General features: G+C 44.2%; 1 pseudogene; it reads left to right on the top strand.

The window, feature by feature from the left end:
• The first annotated feature begins 637 nt into the window (after positions 1 to 637).
• On the top strand, positions 638 to 755 carry LOC126250063 (5S ribosomal RNA; annotated as a pseudogene).
• The last annotated feature ends 14,353 nt before the right edge of the window (positions 756 to 15,108 follow it).

Genomic DNA, 15,108 nt, shown 5'->3' with positions numbered 1-15,108 from the left:
GAAGTATTCTAAGTTCTTCCTCATGGTTCAAGCTATCTCCATACCAAATTTCATCCAATTTGGTTCAGCGGTTTAATCGTGAAACCTGAACAGGGCTACTTTCGCTTTTGGAATATTAGGATGAGTTCTGCATTAGAATGCAACGGCAATCCCATAGAAAGAACACCTTCTCTATAAAAGTCAAGAACTTTCGCTTTTGGAATATTAGGATGAGTTCTGCATTAGAATGCAACGGCAATCCCATAGAAAGAACACCTTCTCTATAAAAGTCAAGAAGGAATTTTCAGGCATTTTTTATGAAAAACACAGCTTGCTCTGTGCACAATACAGAAGATGGACAAACACGCGCAAACATCAAAAACACGACGCATCACCATGTCTAATACGGTGTAGGAAAACCGTTAGCATACGAAACGGCTTCTAGTCTTCCCAGAATGAATAAGTGCAAGACCTGTTTGGTTTTCAAGGTAATATTGTATACCATTCTGCCTGCAAAATAGTGACAAATTCAGTTAACGACGATGGAGTTCAGTAGCGAACACGCACCCTTCTCTCAAAGAAGACATCAAAGGCTCAGTAATATTAAGATCTGATGATTGTAGCGGCCAGGGGAAATGCGAAATTCATCCTCGTGCTGACCAACGGCCTTGCCGCAGTGGTAACACCGGTTCCCGTCAGATCACCGAAGTTAAGTGCTGTTGGGCTGGGCTAGCACTTAGATGGGTGACCATCCGGTCTGCCGAGCGCTGTTGGCAAGCGGGGTGCACTCAGCCCTTGTGAGGCTGACTGAGGAGCTACTTGATTGAGAGGTAGCGGCTCCGGTCTCGTAAACTGACATACGGCCGGGAGAGCGGTGTATTGACCTCGTGCCCCTCCATATTCGCATCCAGTGAAGCCTGTGGGCTGAGGATGACACGGCGGCCAGTCGGTACCATTGGGCCTTCATGGCCTGTTCGGACGGAGTTTTGTTTTAGTTTAGATTGCTGGCAAAAACAGTCCTGGACGATACTAGCTGTATGAACAGGGGCCCTGCCGTCTTGGAACACAGATTTACCATTGGGCAACAAATATGGTAGCATGGGATTAACTTGATCAGCCACAATGGTTACATAGCCATTGGCAGTAACGTGGCCTTTTCTATGGGATACCACGATATGGATGCCAAAATCATCACGAAATCCCGCCATGTTACACTCGTGGGACGTAAACTCGCCTACAAGCTGGAAATAGTGTGAAACAAGACTCATTCGACGAGATGACTTTCTTCCATTGCTCCATACTCTAGGTTTTATGGCTTCAGCACCACGTTTTCCCGTTACGGGCATTTTCATCACTGGTGTGTGGTTTGGAATTCCAACTCGTCCTGAGATTCCCAGAATGTCTGTTGTTTTGGCACTGACAGGGTTCGCGAGTACGACTTTCAATTCTGCAGTGACTTTCGCAGTTGTCGTTCTCTTACTTTTCGCCACAATCCTCTTCAATGAGCATCTATCACGGTCACTCAACACAAACTTTCGCCTGCGTTGTGAATTAGCGGATGATGTTTTTCCGGTTTCCATGTATGCTGTATAAATCTTCGACAAGGTGCATCTTGAAGCACTATACTCTTCGACCTACCTTGGTTACGGAAGCATCCATCATACGAGCAACAACAATTTGCCCACGTTCGACTTCACTTAGCTCCGACGTAAGCACTCATAACTAGACACTACTGCTCTGACCATGACTGACACTTGAGTTCTGACTGTGGTGTGCGTACTGTAAGACCTTCGGTACACACACCATCAGATTATATGACTTGTCGCTCTAACGAAGTAGGCGAGTGTCAGCAATATGTCTCGTGGTCTTATCGTGGCGTGTTTATCTTCTGCCGTTAGGTCAGACGATAGAAATGCCACTTGCACGCTTATAGTAGCTGATTGACGGTGACCAACTTTAAACAGAACTTGATTAATTTTCACACACATTTCTTAAAATAATAAAAAGCGTAGATATTACGTAACTTGATTCTGGATGCTGTTTACAATTGACAATCTGAAGTTCCTTTGGTCTTGGTACGTTAATCTTTTTCTCATATATCTCTGATACTTGAAAAAGTGTCTATACATTTATCTTCATGTACAGGAACATAGTAATCTTATTAGGCGCAGACTGAAACTTGACTATAGACTGGTACAGACAAATGCAGACTAATGCAGACTGGTACAGACTAATGCAGACTGACTAATCGGAGGTCTGTACACTCGTTCTAATACCTTGCGCGTTCATGTATCACTGCGCGAGTGTGATCCGCGAGGAGAAATGGTTCTACGTTAGCAGCGATCTCATTGCCTGCATTACATATTAATACGCGGATCGGCGGAAGCAGAATTTGGTCCGTCTTTATGGCAGCGCCATCTCGTAGAGCGGAGACGGACGAGCGCTGCGCCTGCGCTGTTGTGCTTAGCGGGGCGCGCTCTAGTGGGAAAGTTGTGTACGCGCTGACTACGCGGAACTATGTACACAACACTATGATGCGAGCATTCAAATTACCTTCTCAGATATCTAGATGTCTCCAAGAATGTTTGTTTTATGGAACCAACACGTTATCTTGGACTGAGATTAGATAGAAACAAGTCTCGTCGTGTGCCCTAGGAAACGTGCTACAATCTACTTCCTCTTTGTATTCGTTTACAATTTTTCTTCTCACTTAACTCTCCCAAAATAATAAAATTATGGTTTTAAAGCAATTCTCGTGAGGCATCATGGGTTCCTTGAAAATTCCATCAGTGACGGCGTGCGTCCAAGTTGAATCTGTTCTTGATGCCTGTTTGTTGGATTGTTAGGGTTTATTTGTTGCATTTTCAGTTATAGATGCTCATGTCGATGTCAACTTTGGCAGCATATGTTCGCAACTCCCTTCAAGGCATGTTACAAATAATGTCAAATGTTATTGCTTTGTGTAACACACGTCAACAGTACGCGTCCTGAGAAGTGCTTTTAAAATCATATTTATTTATTCTTTCGTTACTTCTTGGTAAAACAGTTTCATATTTAAGGCTGAGAAACTAAATGTGTTTTTGTTCTACTAATACATATTTATTTCAAACCGGTTTCCGACTTATTGGGAGTATCGTCAGGAAATAACTGACTAGCGTCCACAAGAGACACTAGCATGGTGGAAACCGATCAGATTTTTTTTTCCTTCTCTGTCGATCTGAAGCAAGTCCACATCGATTCCACCTTTCTACCTTTCCTTGAAGAAAGTTTTGCATCATCTCGGTTCTGAGAGTTCCGGAACCTGTACAGATAATCTTTTCCGCCCTTTTTATTGCTCATGAAAACCACACATTGCATGTTGTACCACCATACAGCGAGACCTTCAGAGGTGGTGGTCCAGATTGCTGTACACACCGGTACAGTCCTCAAGTTCATCAAGGCACTGTTGGTCCACATTGTCACACTTCTCAACTGCGATTCGGCGTAGATCCCTCAGAGTGGTTGGTGGGTCACGAAGTCCTTAAACACCCTTTTCAATCTATCCCAGGCATGTCGATAGGGTTCTTGTCTGGAGAACATACTGGCCATTCTAGTCGAGCGATGTCGTTTTCCTGAAGGAAGTCATTCACAAGATGTGTACGATGGGGGCGGAATTGTCGTCCATGAAGACGAATTCCTCGCAAATATGCTGCCGATATGTTTGCACTATCGGTCGGAGGGTAGTATTCACGTATCGTACAGCCATTACGGCGTTTTCCAAGACCACCAGCTGCGTTACGTCGGCCCCAAAACAGCAGAGATCCTCCACCTTGCTGCACTCGCTGGACAGTATGTCTAAGGCTTTCATCCTGACCGGGTTGCCTCCAAACACGTCTCCGACGATTGTGTGGTTAAAGGCATATGTGACACTCATCGGTGAAGAGAACGTGATGCCAGTCCTGAGCGGTCCATTCGGCATTTTGTTGGGCTCACCTGTACCGCACTGTATGGTGTCGTGGTTGCAAAGATGGACCTCGCCATGGATGTCCGGAGTGAAATTGCGCATTATGCAGCCTTTTGAGCACAGTTTGAGTCGTAACACGACCTTCTGTGGCTGCACGAAAAGCATTATTAAACATGGTGGTGTTGCTGTCAGGGTTCCTTCGAGTGATAATCCGTAGGTAGCGGTCATCCACTGCAGTGGTAGCCCTTTGGCGGTCTGAGCAAGGCATGTCATCGACAGCTCCAGTCTCTCTATTCAAATAGCTCTAAGCACTATGGGACTTAACATCTGAGGTCATCAGTCCCCTAGAAATTAGAACTACTTAAACCTAACTAACCTAAGGACATCACACGCATCCATGCCCGAGGCAGGATTCGAACCTGCGACAGTAGCGGTCGCGCGATTCCAGACCGAAGCGCCTAGAACCGCTCGGCCACACTGGCCGGCTATTTCTCTCTGTATCTCCTCCGTGTCTGGACAACATCACTTTGGTTCACTCCGAGATGCCTGGACACTTCCCTTGTTGAGAGCCCTTCCTGGCACAAAGTAACAATGCGGACGCAATCGAACCGCGGTATTGACCGTCTAGGCATGGTTGAACTACAGACAACACGAGCTGTGTACCTCCTTCCTGATGCAATGACTGGAATTTATCGGCTGTCGGACCCCCTCCGCCTAATAGGCGCTGCTCATGCATGGTTGTTTACACTTTTGTGCGGGTTTAGTGACATCTCTGAACAGTCAAATGGCCTGTGTCTGTTATACAATATCCACAATCAACGCCTGTTTTCAAGATAGATGTGATGTGTGTATTAGAAAGAAAGATACACATAGAATCTTTGGTCGTGATATTAGGTGAGACATGTAAGATCGAGGGCACATCACTCTTGTTGTGCACCGAACATGTTAAATTTCAGTGTTAAATTACAATTTACAAGATATTGAGTATGAATCACATTACATAACGGAAATACACAATATTAAAACGTAGAAGTGATATGAATGTAATACTGATGGTTGTGAGGAAAAAATAAGGTATTCGACAATGTATTCTATTGTGGTAAAATTGTGTTGAGATAAGTTAGTTCATCGGGACTGAGGTTTGGGAATGTGTAAGTGTATGACTGAATCTCGTAAAGCTTAAGAGTAAGGATGTGCTCAGCTGTAGCTGATCATTTAGAACCATGTAGGGGTTTTGAGCTAAAAGCTTATTTACCGCAAGTGCTTGCAATGGTTTAAGCTTTTCCACTTTGCTGGCTGTATGTAACACTTCTGTGTGGCTTTTGTATCTATGACCATCCTTCAGCACATGTCTAGCAGAAGTGGATCCGACTTACGTAATCTTCAGCTACGTTGATGCTCAGTCACTCTAGCTGCTATAACCCTGCCTGTTGCAGCCAATGTACAGTTTGCTACAGCCAATGCTAGTAATTTTGTAAACATCACTATTACTTAATAAATCTATTTTATGCTTCCAGTTGATTAAGATATAAGCTGCGGTGCCTTTTACATAAAATGAAGTTTTAAAGTCGCAAGATTTCAGAGTAATGGCTAATTTGTTGGACAACTCCTAAATTGTAACTTAACACTGTAATTTAACGTGCTTGGTCCATAACGTCGGTGGGTGACGAACCCTCGATTTAACATTTCTCACCTAACGTCACGACCAAAGATTCTGTGTGTCCTCGTAGTATCTTTGTTTCAAATGTTCGGTTTCTTCCACACTAATGTGTCTTATGGACGCTATTTAATTGTTTCCTGACGATGGCCCGATAAGCCGAAAACAAATATTATTAGAACAAAAACGCTTTTAAAATCTATTTTATAACCTTTTTTCAAGCTGAACCACTTTTACGTTTCTTATTCTTGGAGTGAAACGAACAGAACGGCAGTATGCCTTAGTTGATGTAATGTGTTACTGAGTCTCATTTTTGTTTCATTATTGAGTTCTGTGCTTGTGAAGAAGGAAGTTAGATGTCTTACATTTATGTTCTTTTATTTCTCTCGTCTTTCATGTGTGCATGACGGTATTTGACTGCGCTTGCTAAAAATGAAATCTTCCTGCTTAACGTCACTCAGTCTCCCAGCACAGGATGTTTCCTTGTAAAACGAGGATTTGTAGCTGTTAGTTTCTTCTTTTTCGTCCTGCGCCACTCACCTAAGGATATGTGAGATCTGACCCCATTTTATGATGTTTCGATGTAGTTGACTATACTTAACTAATGGCGTGTCATCTGCATGTTCGGCGAGGCACACGTTTTGCTCTTGCAAGAAAGTTGTTCATTTATATATTAGAAAGCATACGCAACAGTATGTGTGAACACTGACACTCTTGTCCTTGGCAAGGAATCATCTACGATATCTAGATTTTATAAGACTCTGACAGTAACGTGTGTGATGCAACGAGGAACTAAGGTTGTTTAAGTATTTTTACAATAGGGTGTTTTTGCCAAATATGACTCATACGCATTCTTCTCATTTAAAAATATTGTTGCTTGTGGTTTTGAGACGTTTAGATTTTCGTATAGTAATTTTGCTATCCTTATAATCTACACTCCTGGAAATTGAAATAAGAACACCGTGAATTCATTGTCCCAGGAAGGGGAAACTTTATTGACACATTCCTGGGGTCAGATACATCACATGATCACACTGACAGAACCACAGGCACATAGACACAGCCGGCCGTTAGTGGCCGAGCGGTTCTGGCGCTACAGTCTGGAACCGCGCGACCGCTACGGTCGCAGGTTCGAATCCTGCCTCGGGCATGGATGTGTGTGTTGTCCTTAGGTTAGTTCGGTTTAAGTAGTTCTAAGTTCTAGGGGACTTATGACCTCAGCAGTTGAGTCCCATAGTGCTCAGAGCCATTTGAACCATTTTGAACCACATAGACACAGGCAACAGAGCATGCACAATGTCGGCACTAGTACAGTGTATATCCACCTTTCGCAGCAATGCAGGCTGCTATTCTCCCATGGAGACGATCGTAGAGATGCTGGATGTAGTCCTGTGGAACGGCTTGCCATGCCATTTCCACCTGGCGCCTCAGTTGGACCAGCGTTCGTGCTGGACGTGCAGACCGCGTGAGACGACGCTTCATCCAGTCCCAAACATGCTCAATGGGGGACAGATCCGGAGATCTTGCTGGCCAGGGTAGTTGACTTACAGCTTCTAGAGCACGTTGGGTGGCACGGGATACATGCGGACGTGCATTGTCCTGTTGGAACAGCAAGTTCCCTTGCCGGTCTAGGAATGGTAGAACGATGGGTTCGATGACGGTTTGGATGTACCGTGCACTATTCAGTGTCCCCTCGACGATCACCAGTGGTGTACGGCCAGTGTAGGAGATCGCTCCCCACACCATGATGGCGGGTGTTGGCCCTGTGTGCCTCGGTCGTATGCAGTCCGGATTGTGGCGCTCACCTGCACGGCGCCAAACACGCATACGACCATCATTGGCACCAAGGCAGAAGCGACTCTCATCGCTGAAGACGACACGTCTCCATTCGTCCCTCCATTCACGCCTGTCGCGACACCACTGGAGGCGGGCTGCACGATGTTGGGGCGTGAGCGGAAGACGGCCTAACGGTGTGCGGGACCGTAGCCCAGCTTCATGGAGACGGTTGCGAATGGTCCTCGCCGATACCCCAGGAGCAACAGTGTCCCTAATTTGCTGGGAAGTGGCGGTGCGGTCCCCTACGGCACTGCGTAGGATCCTACGGTCTTGGCGTGCATCCGTGCGTCGCTGCGGTCCGGTCCCAGGTCGACGGGCACGTGCACCTTCCGCCGACCACTGGCGACAACATCGATGTACTGTGGAGACCTCACGCCCCACGTGTTGAGCAATTCGGCGGTACGTCCACCCGGCCTCCCGCATGCCCACTATACGCCCTCGCTCAAAGTCCGTCAACTGCACATACGGTTCACGTCCACGCTGTCGCGGCATGCTACCAGTGTTAAAGACTGCGATGGAGCTCCGTATGCCACGGCAAACTGGCTGACACCGACGGCGGCGGTGCACAAATGCTGCGCAGCTAGCGCCATTCGACGGCCAACACCGCGGTTCCTGGTGTGTCCGCTGTGCCGTGCGTGTGATCATTGCTTGTACAGCCCTCTCGCAGTGTCCGGAGCAAGTATGGTGGGTCTGACACACCGGTGTCAATGTGTTCTTTTTTCCATTTCCAGGAGTGTATATTCCTGTTGAGCTGTTCTTTGGAGATCCATGTGTATCGTACCGTTTTCCTCAAGTAGGACTTGGCTTCCCTGAAAAATTCGGCATATTAAACATTTTCCCATAGATGAGAGAAGACCTTTTGCTCTGCGCTTTCGATGCCGTTTTTTCCACTTTCTGTCACTTGTTTGAATCTTTTCTATTTTGGTAGATTATAACCTTCTAGCAGGGGTTGACAGTGGATATAGGTGAATGGTAGCTCAGATTTCTAGGAAGATATGTCACTTGTTATCTAACGTTATCTCATCTGATAGCTGATTTTCTTCTCCATAGAGAATTTGTTATCTCGACTTCACTAGATGTAGTTTAAAACAAATCTTTGGCTGCTGGGGCTGCCCGAAATTATTAGAACTTGTCTTGAGTTCTGATTTCCTATTATTCCTATTATGTTAGTTGGTATTTGACGAGCTAGTTTTGTTGTTCCCAAGTCACTGCAAAGATATCTGCTTTATTCAATGAATCGCTCGGCTCGGATTCCGTTGCTGACGCTGTTGCTTAACCAGTCTCCATTCATCTCTGGCGCTGTGTCACGTTCGGTGTACGTGTAAGTGAAGGTGCCCTGGTTTTTTCCCGTGTTGGCCGTTCACCAACTACGGGGACTGTGGAAACTACAAAGTCACGGATTCTGACTATTCTTATTACTTGCTTTTACTTCGGAACTGCGGGTTAGTTCCGCTGCAGCACGAGTCTCACTTAACAAAAAGTCTAATACAGTCGTCACCGGCATTAATATTACCGGAGACGACGACTCAATGGACAGGGTATAGATCACGATGGGGTGAGAGCAGGAATCCCCTTGAAAAAGTTGAAAAATTTAGGACCTAAAACCACTTCCTGGATCGTTCTGGATCTCTCAGACCATATATCAATGACACTTAAAACTCCTAAAGCATTCCAGTTTAGGCTTGTGATTAAAGAGTTTGAAAAAGTTACATAATATTAAAATTTAACGATGCTGTTTGTGTATGATTGTTATGTGTAATGTATTAAACAACCGTGGAAACTGTTTCAAATAGTTTTCCAAAATAAATTCTGTTTGATTCATCACTTGTAATCGTACCAAGATAGTTCATTAAAACATGGTGTACTACTTTTTTGTGAATAAATCCTTCAAAACATTAATTCTTACTGCAAAAAGCTTTTAGTATGTGTAATTAGTTAAGATTTGATATATTCGTTTAGTGATGTCATTTTGTTCAACTAAGATTCAAATAATTGAAACTGATTTTCACGATATGAGGGGGAAGGGGGAGGGTACATATCTGCCCTAGCTCCCCCGGCTGCGACACCGATGTCTACAACTTCGCTTCCGACGTTTTCCGATAGATGGCAGTAGCAGCAAGTGGTGGTGCAGAAGGTCGTTCGTAATTATTAGTCGATTTCTGATTGCATCATAAAGTTATTCATGCTTGACTATGTCAGCTTAAGAGCGTACGTAGTTTCATTGTTTTCTGGGAGGCTTAATGTTCTCCTTAACATGAAGAAATCTGCGGCTGAGGCTTATAAAATGCTGGGTAAAACCACCGGTGAGGCAGCTATTAGTGATATACTGTACAGAGAATGGTATCAACGTTTCAGTAACGGTGATGTTAACATCGAAGACTGGCATGGCTGTGGAAGAGAGAATGTCTAAGTTACTGAAACCGACGGAGAGAATCAGAGGAAACAGTTACTGAAAGCAATTGATGAGTCTGAGCCGTGCATTGAAAGACAAACTGCCACAACACAGAGACAGACATGAAAAGATGATATTGCAGTATGACAATGCACGATTCCTTGTCGCAAAATCTGTCAAAACATACTTGGAAATGAAATGTGAAGTCCTGTCCCACCCGCCGCTGTGTTTTCCGGGCATTGCTGCCTCTGACTACCATCTTTTTAGATCCGTGGCACAGAGCGTGGCTGACCAGCACTTCCGGTCATATGAACAAGTGCAAAATTGGATCGGCTTATGGAACTCCTCAAAAGACGCCCTATTCTTCCGTCACGGGATTCGTATGCTGCCCGAAAGGTGGGAGAAAAGTCGCCAGTGATTTGAATCGTTCATTTTTTGTAAGTTTTTCGCAATAAATCCTCGAATTTCGAGAAAAAACAGCGGAAGCAAAGTTTTAGACCTAATAGGATCTAAATCAAATTTAATTATTTTTGTCATAGGACTGTTCGCGTTCTCAATACATACAAGCGATCTGTCAGACAATATGACCACCGCTTTCAGAGTATTTACGATGCTTGTACACGCCGACAACCATCATTGTCTGGCTGTACAATTTAGAATCCCAAAACTGAACGATTTGGCCTTGTTTTCGGTTGTGTATGGCATGCCGTGTGGTGAAATCCCACTACTTTTGTCAGTGTGTGTGTGTGTTGTGTTTGACTGATTAATATTTCATTTGTGTAGTATATTTGTGTTGTTACGACTTATTATGTAAGTAAAAGGATTTAAGGATTTGGAGAGGGGGAGAGGGTTAACCAGTGTGACACTTTGCATGTTCATCTGGAACAGACTCCAGGGGGCTGCTGAATTCAAGTGTCCCATTAGGTGGACGGATGGTCTACAACATAGTTACAAATCAACAAGTTTGAAATTTAACGCACAAAATGGTAAATATCTTCCCTTTGCTAGTTAAATACTGGCTAATTTCTTGAACCAAAATGATTCGAATCGATTACCGCTTGGTCGAGAGGTCATCATAAGGCATGATAAAGAGGAGAGTCATCACTGAATAACACCAGAACTTAAATTACTTAAGGTCTTTTTCGCATTGTGTAGAAAATGATGGTTTTTGCTCTTGAACAAAAGGAAACAAAACGTGACGGTACTCGAATTCAAATGGTTCAAATGGCTCTGAGCACTATGGGACTTAACATCTATGGTCATCAGTCCCCTAGAACTTAGAACTACTTAAACCTAACTAACCTAAGGACATCACACAACACCCAGTCATCACGAGGCAGAGAAAATCCCTGACCCCGCCGGGAATCGAACCCGGGAACTCGGGCGCGGGAAGCGAGAACGCTACCGCACGACCACGAGCTGCGGACGGTACTCGAGTACATTTTTATTAAAACTTAGCGATAATTTTACGAAACGATATGAAATGGAACAAGCATGAAATTTGTAAGAAAAGCGGACGGATAAAGTCGGTATATTACTATAATTCAGCGTAAACTGGATGCATCCTTAAATGACATTACACAGATATTCCCTATCCTTGAGTACTGCTTTGGTGTTTGGGATTCTCATCAAGCTAGTCTTGAAGAAAAAGGCCAAAGGAATTTAGAAGCGATCATCTAGCGATTTAGTAGCTCAATTTAGTGCATATGGAAGTGCTGCTGACATGCGCAGGGAACTTTATGGAATAAGTTGGGAGAAAAATACTGCTCTTTTGAAAGCTTGTTGCATAAGTTTAGAGAGCCTGTGTTTGATGTACATTATAAATTCTACTGCTTCCGTTATATATTTTGCATGAGGACCATAAAAACAACATAAGATATTTAACGCGCCTCGGGGCCATGTTGGCAGGGGTCTTTCCCTCCGCTCCATTCTTGAATGAGAGAGGGAAGGAAGGTATTAATAACGGCAATAAATACCACTCGCTGTCAGTTGTACGTTGGTTCGCTTTACACATTTTCGAATGTGCCACAGTTTACAACAGAATCACGAGGAATATTTCCCGTGTCGAATCTGAAATGAGTTCGAATAGAAATGCCTTAACCAAAAGCTTTACCTCAGGTTTACCGCGATTTAATTGAAACTACAAGGGCCCATTTCAAGTTTTGACGTATGTGTATTATTTCGTGGATCGACAGGCAGCGGTAAGCGCTGACAGAGATTGTCAGCATCATCTGCGGTATGAGCATCTGGAGCCAGTAATGCTGACATGTGCATTTGTATCTGACAGCGTTGGCTATTGATTCCCAGCTGCGGTCTGCGCCGACCGGTAGCCCGGCGCTTCCCCTGGTGCCGAGTTTGATTTCCGGAGGGAACTCCCTTTATCCTCAATCCCCTGGTCATCAGGGTAGATAGCCAGCTACTCGGCCGATTACCAGCGAAACCAGATCATAGAGTTCGCTACTGTCGACGGTGGGACGCGATCTGTTTTTCCCCCTTCGCAGACTGCAGCGGTTAATGCTTTACAAGATGAAAACGCATCTCAGAACTGAAACAAAACGTCGCATTCGCAAATTCTATTACAGAAAGAGATCAGCTGACGTATTGCGGATGCAAACGTTGAATTAAATATTTTGTTTTTCACTGCTTTAAGTGCGCTTATGTGCTTCTACTCAACGCTTGGAGGAACAACTTAAATTGGAAGGAACACATAAAAAATGTTGTGAGGAAGGCTAACCAAAGACTGCGTTTTATTGGCAGGACACTTAGAAAATGTAACAGACCTACTAAGTAGACTGCCTACACTACCCTTGTCCGTCCTCTTTTAGAATACTGCTGCGTGGTGTGGGATCCTTACGAGATAGGACTGACGGAGTACATCGAAAAAGTTCAAAGAAAGGCAGCACGTTGTGTATTATCGCGAAATATGGGAGAGAGTGTCACAGTAATGATACAGGATTTGGGCTGGAAATCATTACAAGAAAGGCGTTTTTCGTTGCGACGAAATCTTCTCACGAAATTCCAAACACCAACTTTCTCCTACGAATGCGAAAATATTTTGACACCGACCTACATGGGGAGGAACGATCACCACGATAAAATAAGGGAAATCAGAGCTCGTACGGAAAGATATAGGTGTTCATTCTTTCCGCCCGCTACACGCGATTGGAATAATAGAGAACTGTGAAGGTGGTTCGATGAAACCTCTGCCAGGCACTTAAATGTGATTTGCAGAGTATCCCTGTAGATGTAGAAAATTGCTGGTTAATATCTGATGATTCTCTGTGGTCAAGACCCATTGCTGCATTTATTTTTTTCGCCTGATAATGTGGTCGTAATAGAAATATTACACTTATTAATAAGTGTAAGCTAAGTGAATGCAATCGTAGTTCAGAAACCAGAACTAGAAACACTAAAAACTTGAATACGCAGTATTAATGTTCCACAATAATATTTATTTTATAGTTCGTTATGAGCTGGCTTTCGTCTTCCTTGGGCGTCATCTGATAGCTTAATACTAAACAGATAGTCCACACAATTTCAAAGAGAGTTCATAGGTGTGCAATTATTCTTTTTTTTTTTTTTTTCAAAGGCATGTGACATTTTACGGCTCTACCGACACAAAAACACAAGCATAATATAATACCCAAAGTGACTCTAAACAAATAAATCTTATATTACAGTATATTAAAAGATTAAAAGTACATGAATGTATAAGCTAAATATGCTGTGCAGGTGAGTTATATGAAGAAACTAGTGAATGTGATGAACAGGCCGAAAAGGGGTAGGGCAGAGGAGCGAAAGGAATCTACATCTACATCCATACCTGACGGTGTGCGGCGGAGGGTACCTTGAGTACCTCTATCGGTTCTCCCTTCTACTCCATTCTCGTATTGTTCGTGGAAAGAAAGATTGTCGGTATGCCTCTGTGTGTGCTCTAATCTCTCTGATTTTATCCTCACGGTCTCTTCGCGAGATATACCTAGGAGGGAGCAATATACTGCTTGACTCTTCGGTGAAGGTATGTTTTAGAAACTTTAACAAAAGCCCGTACCGAGCTACTGAGCGTCTCTCCTGCAGAGTCTTCCACTGGAGTTTATCATCTCCGTAACGCTTTCGCAATTACTAAATGATCCTGTAACGAAGCGCGCTGCTCTCCGTTGGATCGTCTCTATCTCTTCTATCAACCCTGACTGGTACGGATCCCACACCGGTGAGCAGTATTCAAGCAGTGGGCGAACAAGTGTGCTTATTGTGTACATAGTTCCGCGTAGTCAGCGCGTACACAACTTTCCCACTAGAGCGCGCCCTGCTAAGCACAACAGCGCAGGTGCAGCGCTCGTCCGTCTCCGCACTACGAGATGGTGCTGCCTTAGAGACGGACCAAATTCTGTTTCTGCCGATCCGCGTATTAATATGTAACGCAGCCAATGAGATTGCTGCTAATGTAGAACCTTTTCTCCTCGCGGATCACACTCGCGCAGTAATACCTGAACGCGCGAGGTATTATAACGAGTGTACAGACCTCCGATTAGTCAGTCTGCATTTGTCTGTACCAGTCTGTACCAGTCTGCATTAGTCTCTACCAATCTATAGTCAAGTTTCAGTCTGCTCCTAAGAAGATTATCATATTCCTGTACATAGCCATGAAGATAAATGTATAGACACTTTGTCAAGTATCAGAGATATGTGAGAATAAGATTAACGTACCAAGACCAAAGGAACTTCAGATTGTCAGTTGTAAATAGCATCCAGAATAAAGATACGTAATATCTATGCTTTTGATTATTTTAATAAATGTGTGTAAAAATTAATCAAGTTCTGTTCAAAGTTGGTTCAAATGGCTCTGAGCACTATGGGACTCAACATCTGTGGTCATAAGTCCCCTAGAACTTAGAACTACTTAAACCTAACTAACCTAAGGACATTACACACATCCATGCCCGAGGCAGGATTCGAACCTGCGACCGTAGCAGTCGCGCGGTTCCTGACTGAGCGCCTAGAACCGCTTGACCACCGCGGCCGGCTCAAAGTTGGTCGCTGTCAATCTGCTACTCTAAGCGTGCAAGTGGCATTTCTATCGTCTGACCTAACGGCAGAAGATAAACACGCCACGATAAGACCACGAGACATGTTGCTGACACTCGCCTACTTCATTAGAGCGACAAGTCAAATAATCTGATGGTGTGTGTACCGAAGGTCTTACAGTACGCACACCACAGTACTGTAACCTACTTCCTTTGTTTTCGGACTGCATTTCCTTAGGATCCTTCCAATGAATCTGTGGAATGTGGGACAGTTATA

Source organism: Schistocerca nitens, chromosome 3, assembly GCF_023898315.1.
Source record: "Schistocerca nitens isolate TAMUIC-IGC-003100 chromosome 3, iqSchNite1.1, whole genome shotgun sequence".
In the NCBI taxonomy this organism is placed as follows: Eukaryota; Metazoa; Arthropoda; class Insecta; order Orthoptera; family Acrididae; genus Schistocerca; species Schistocerca nitens.
Note: the sequence above shows the minus strand (reverse complement) of the source record. Positions and strands in the feature narration are given on the sequence as shown.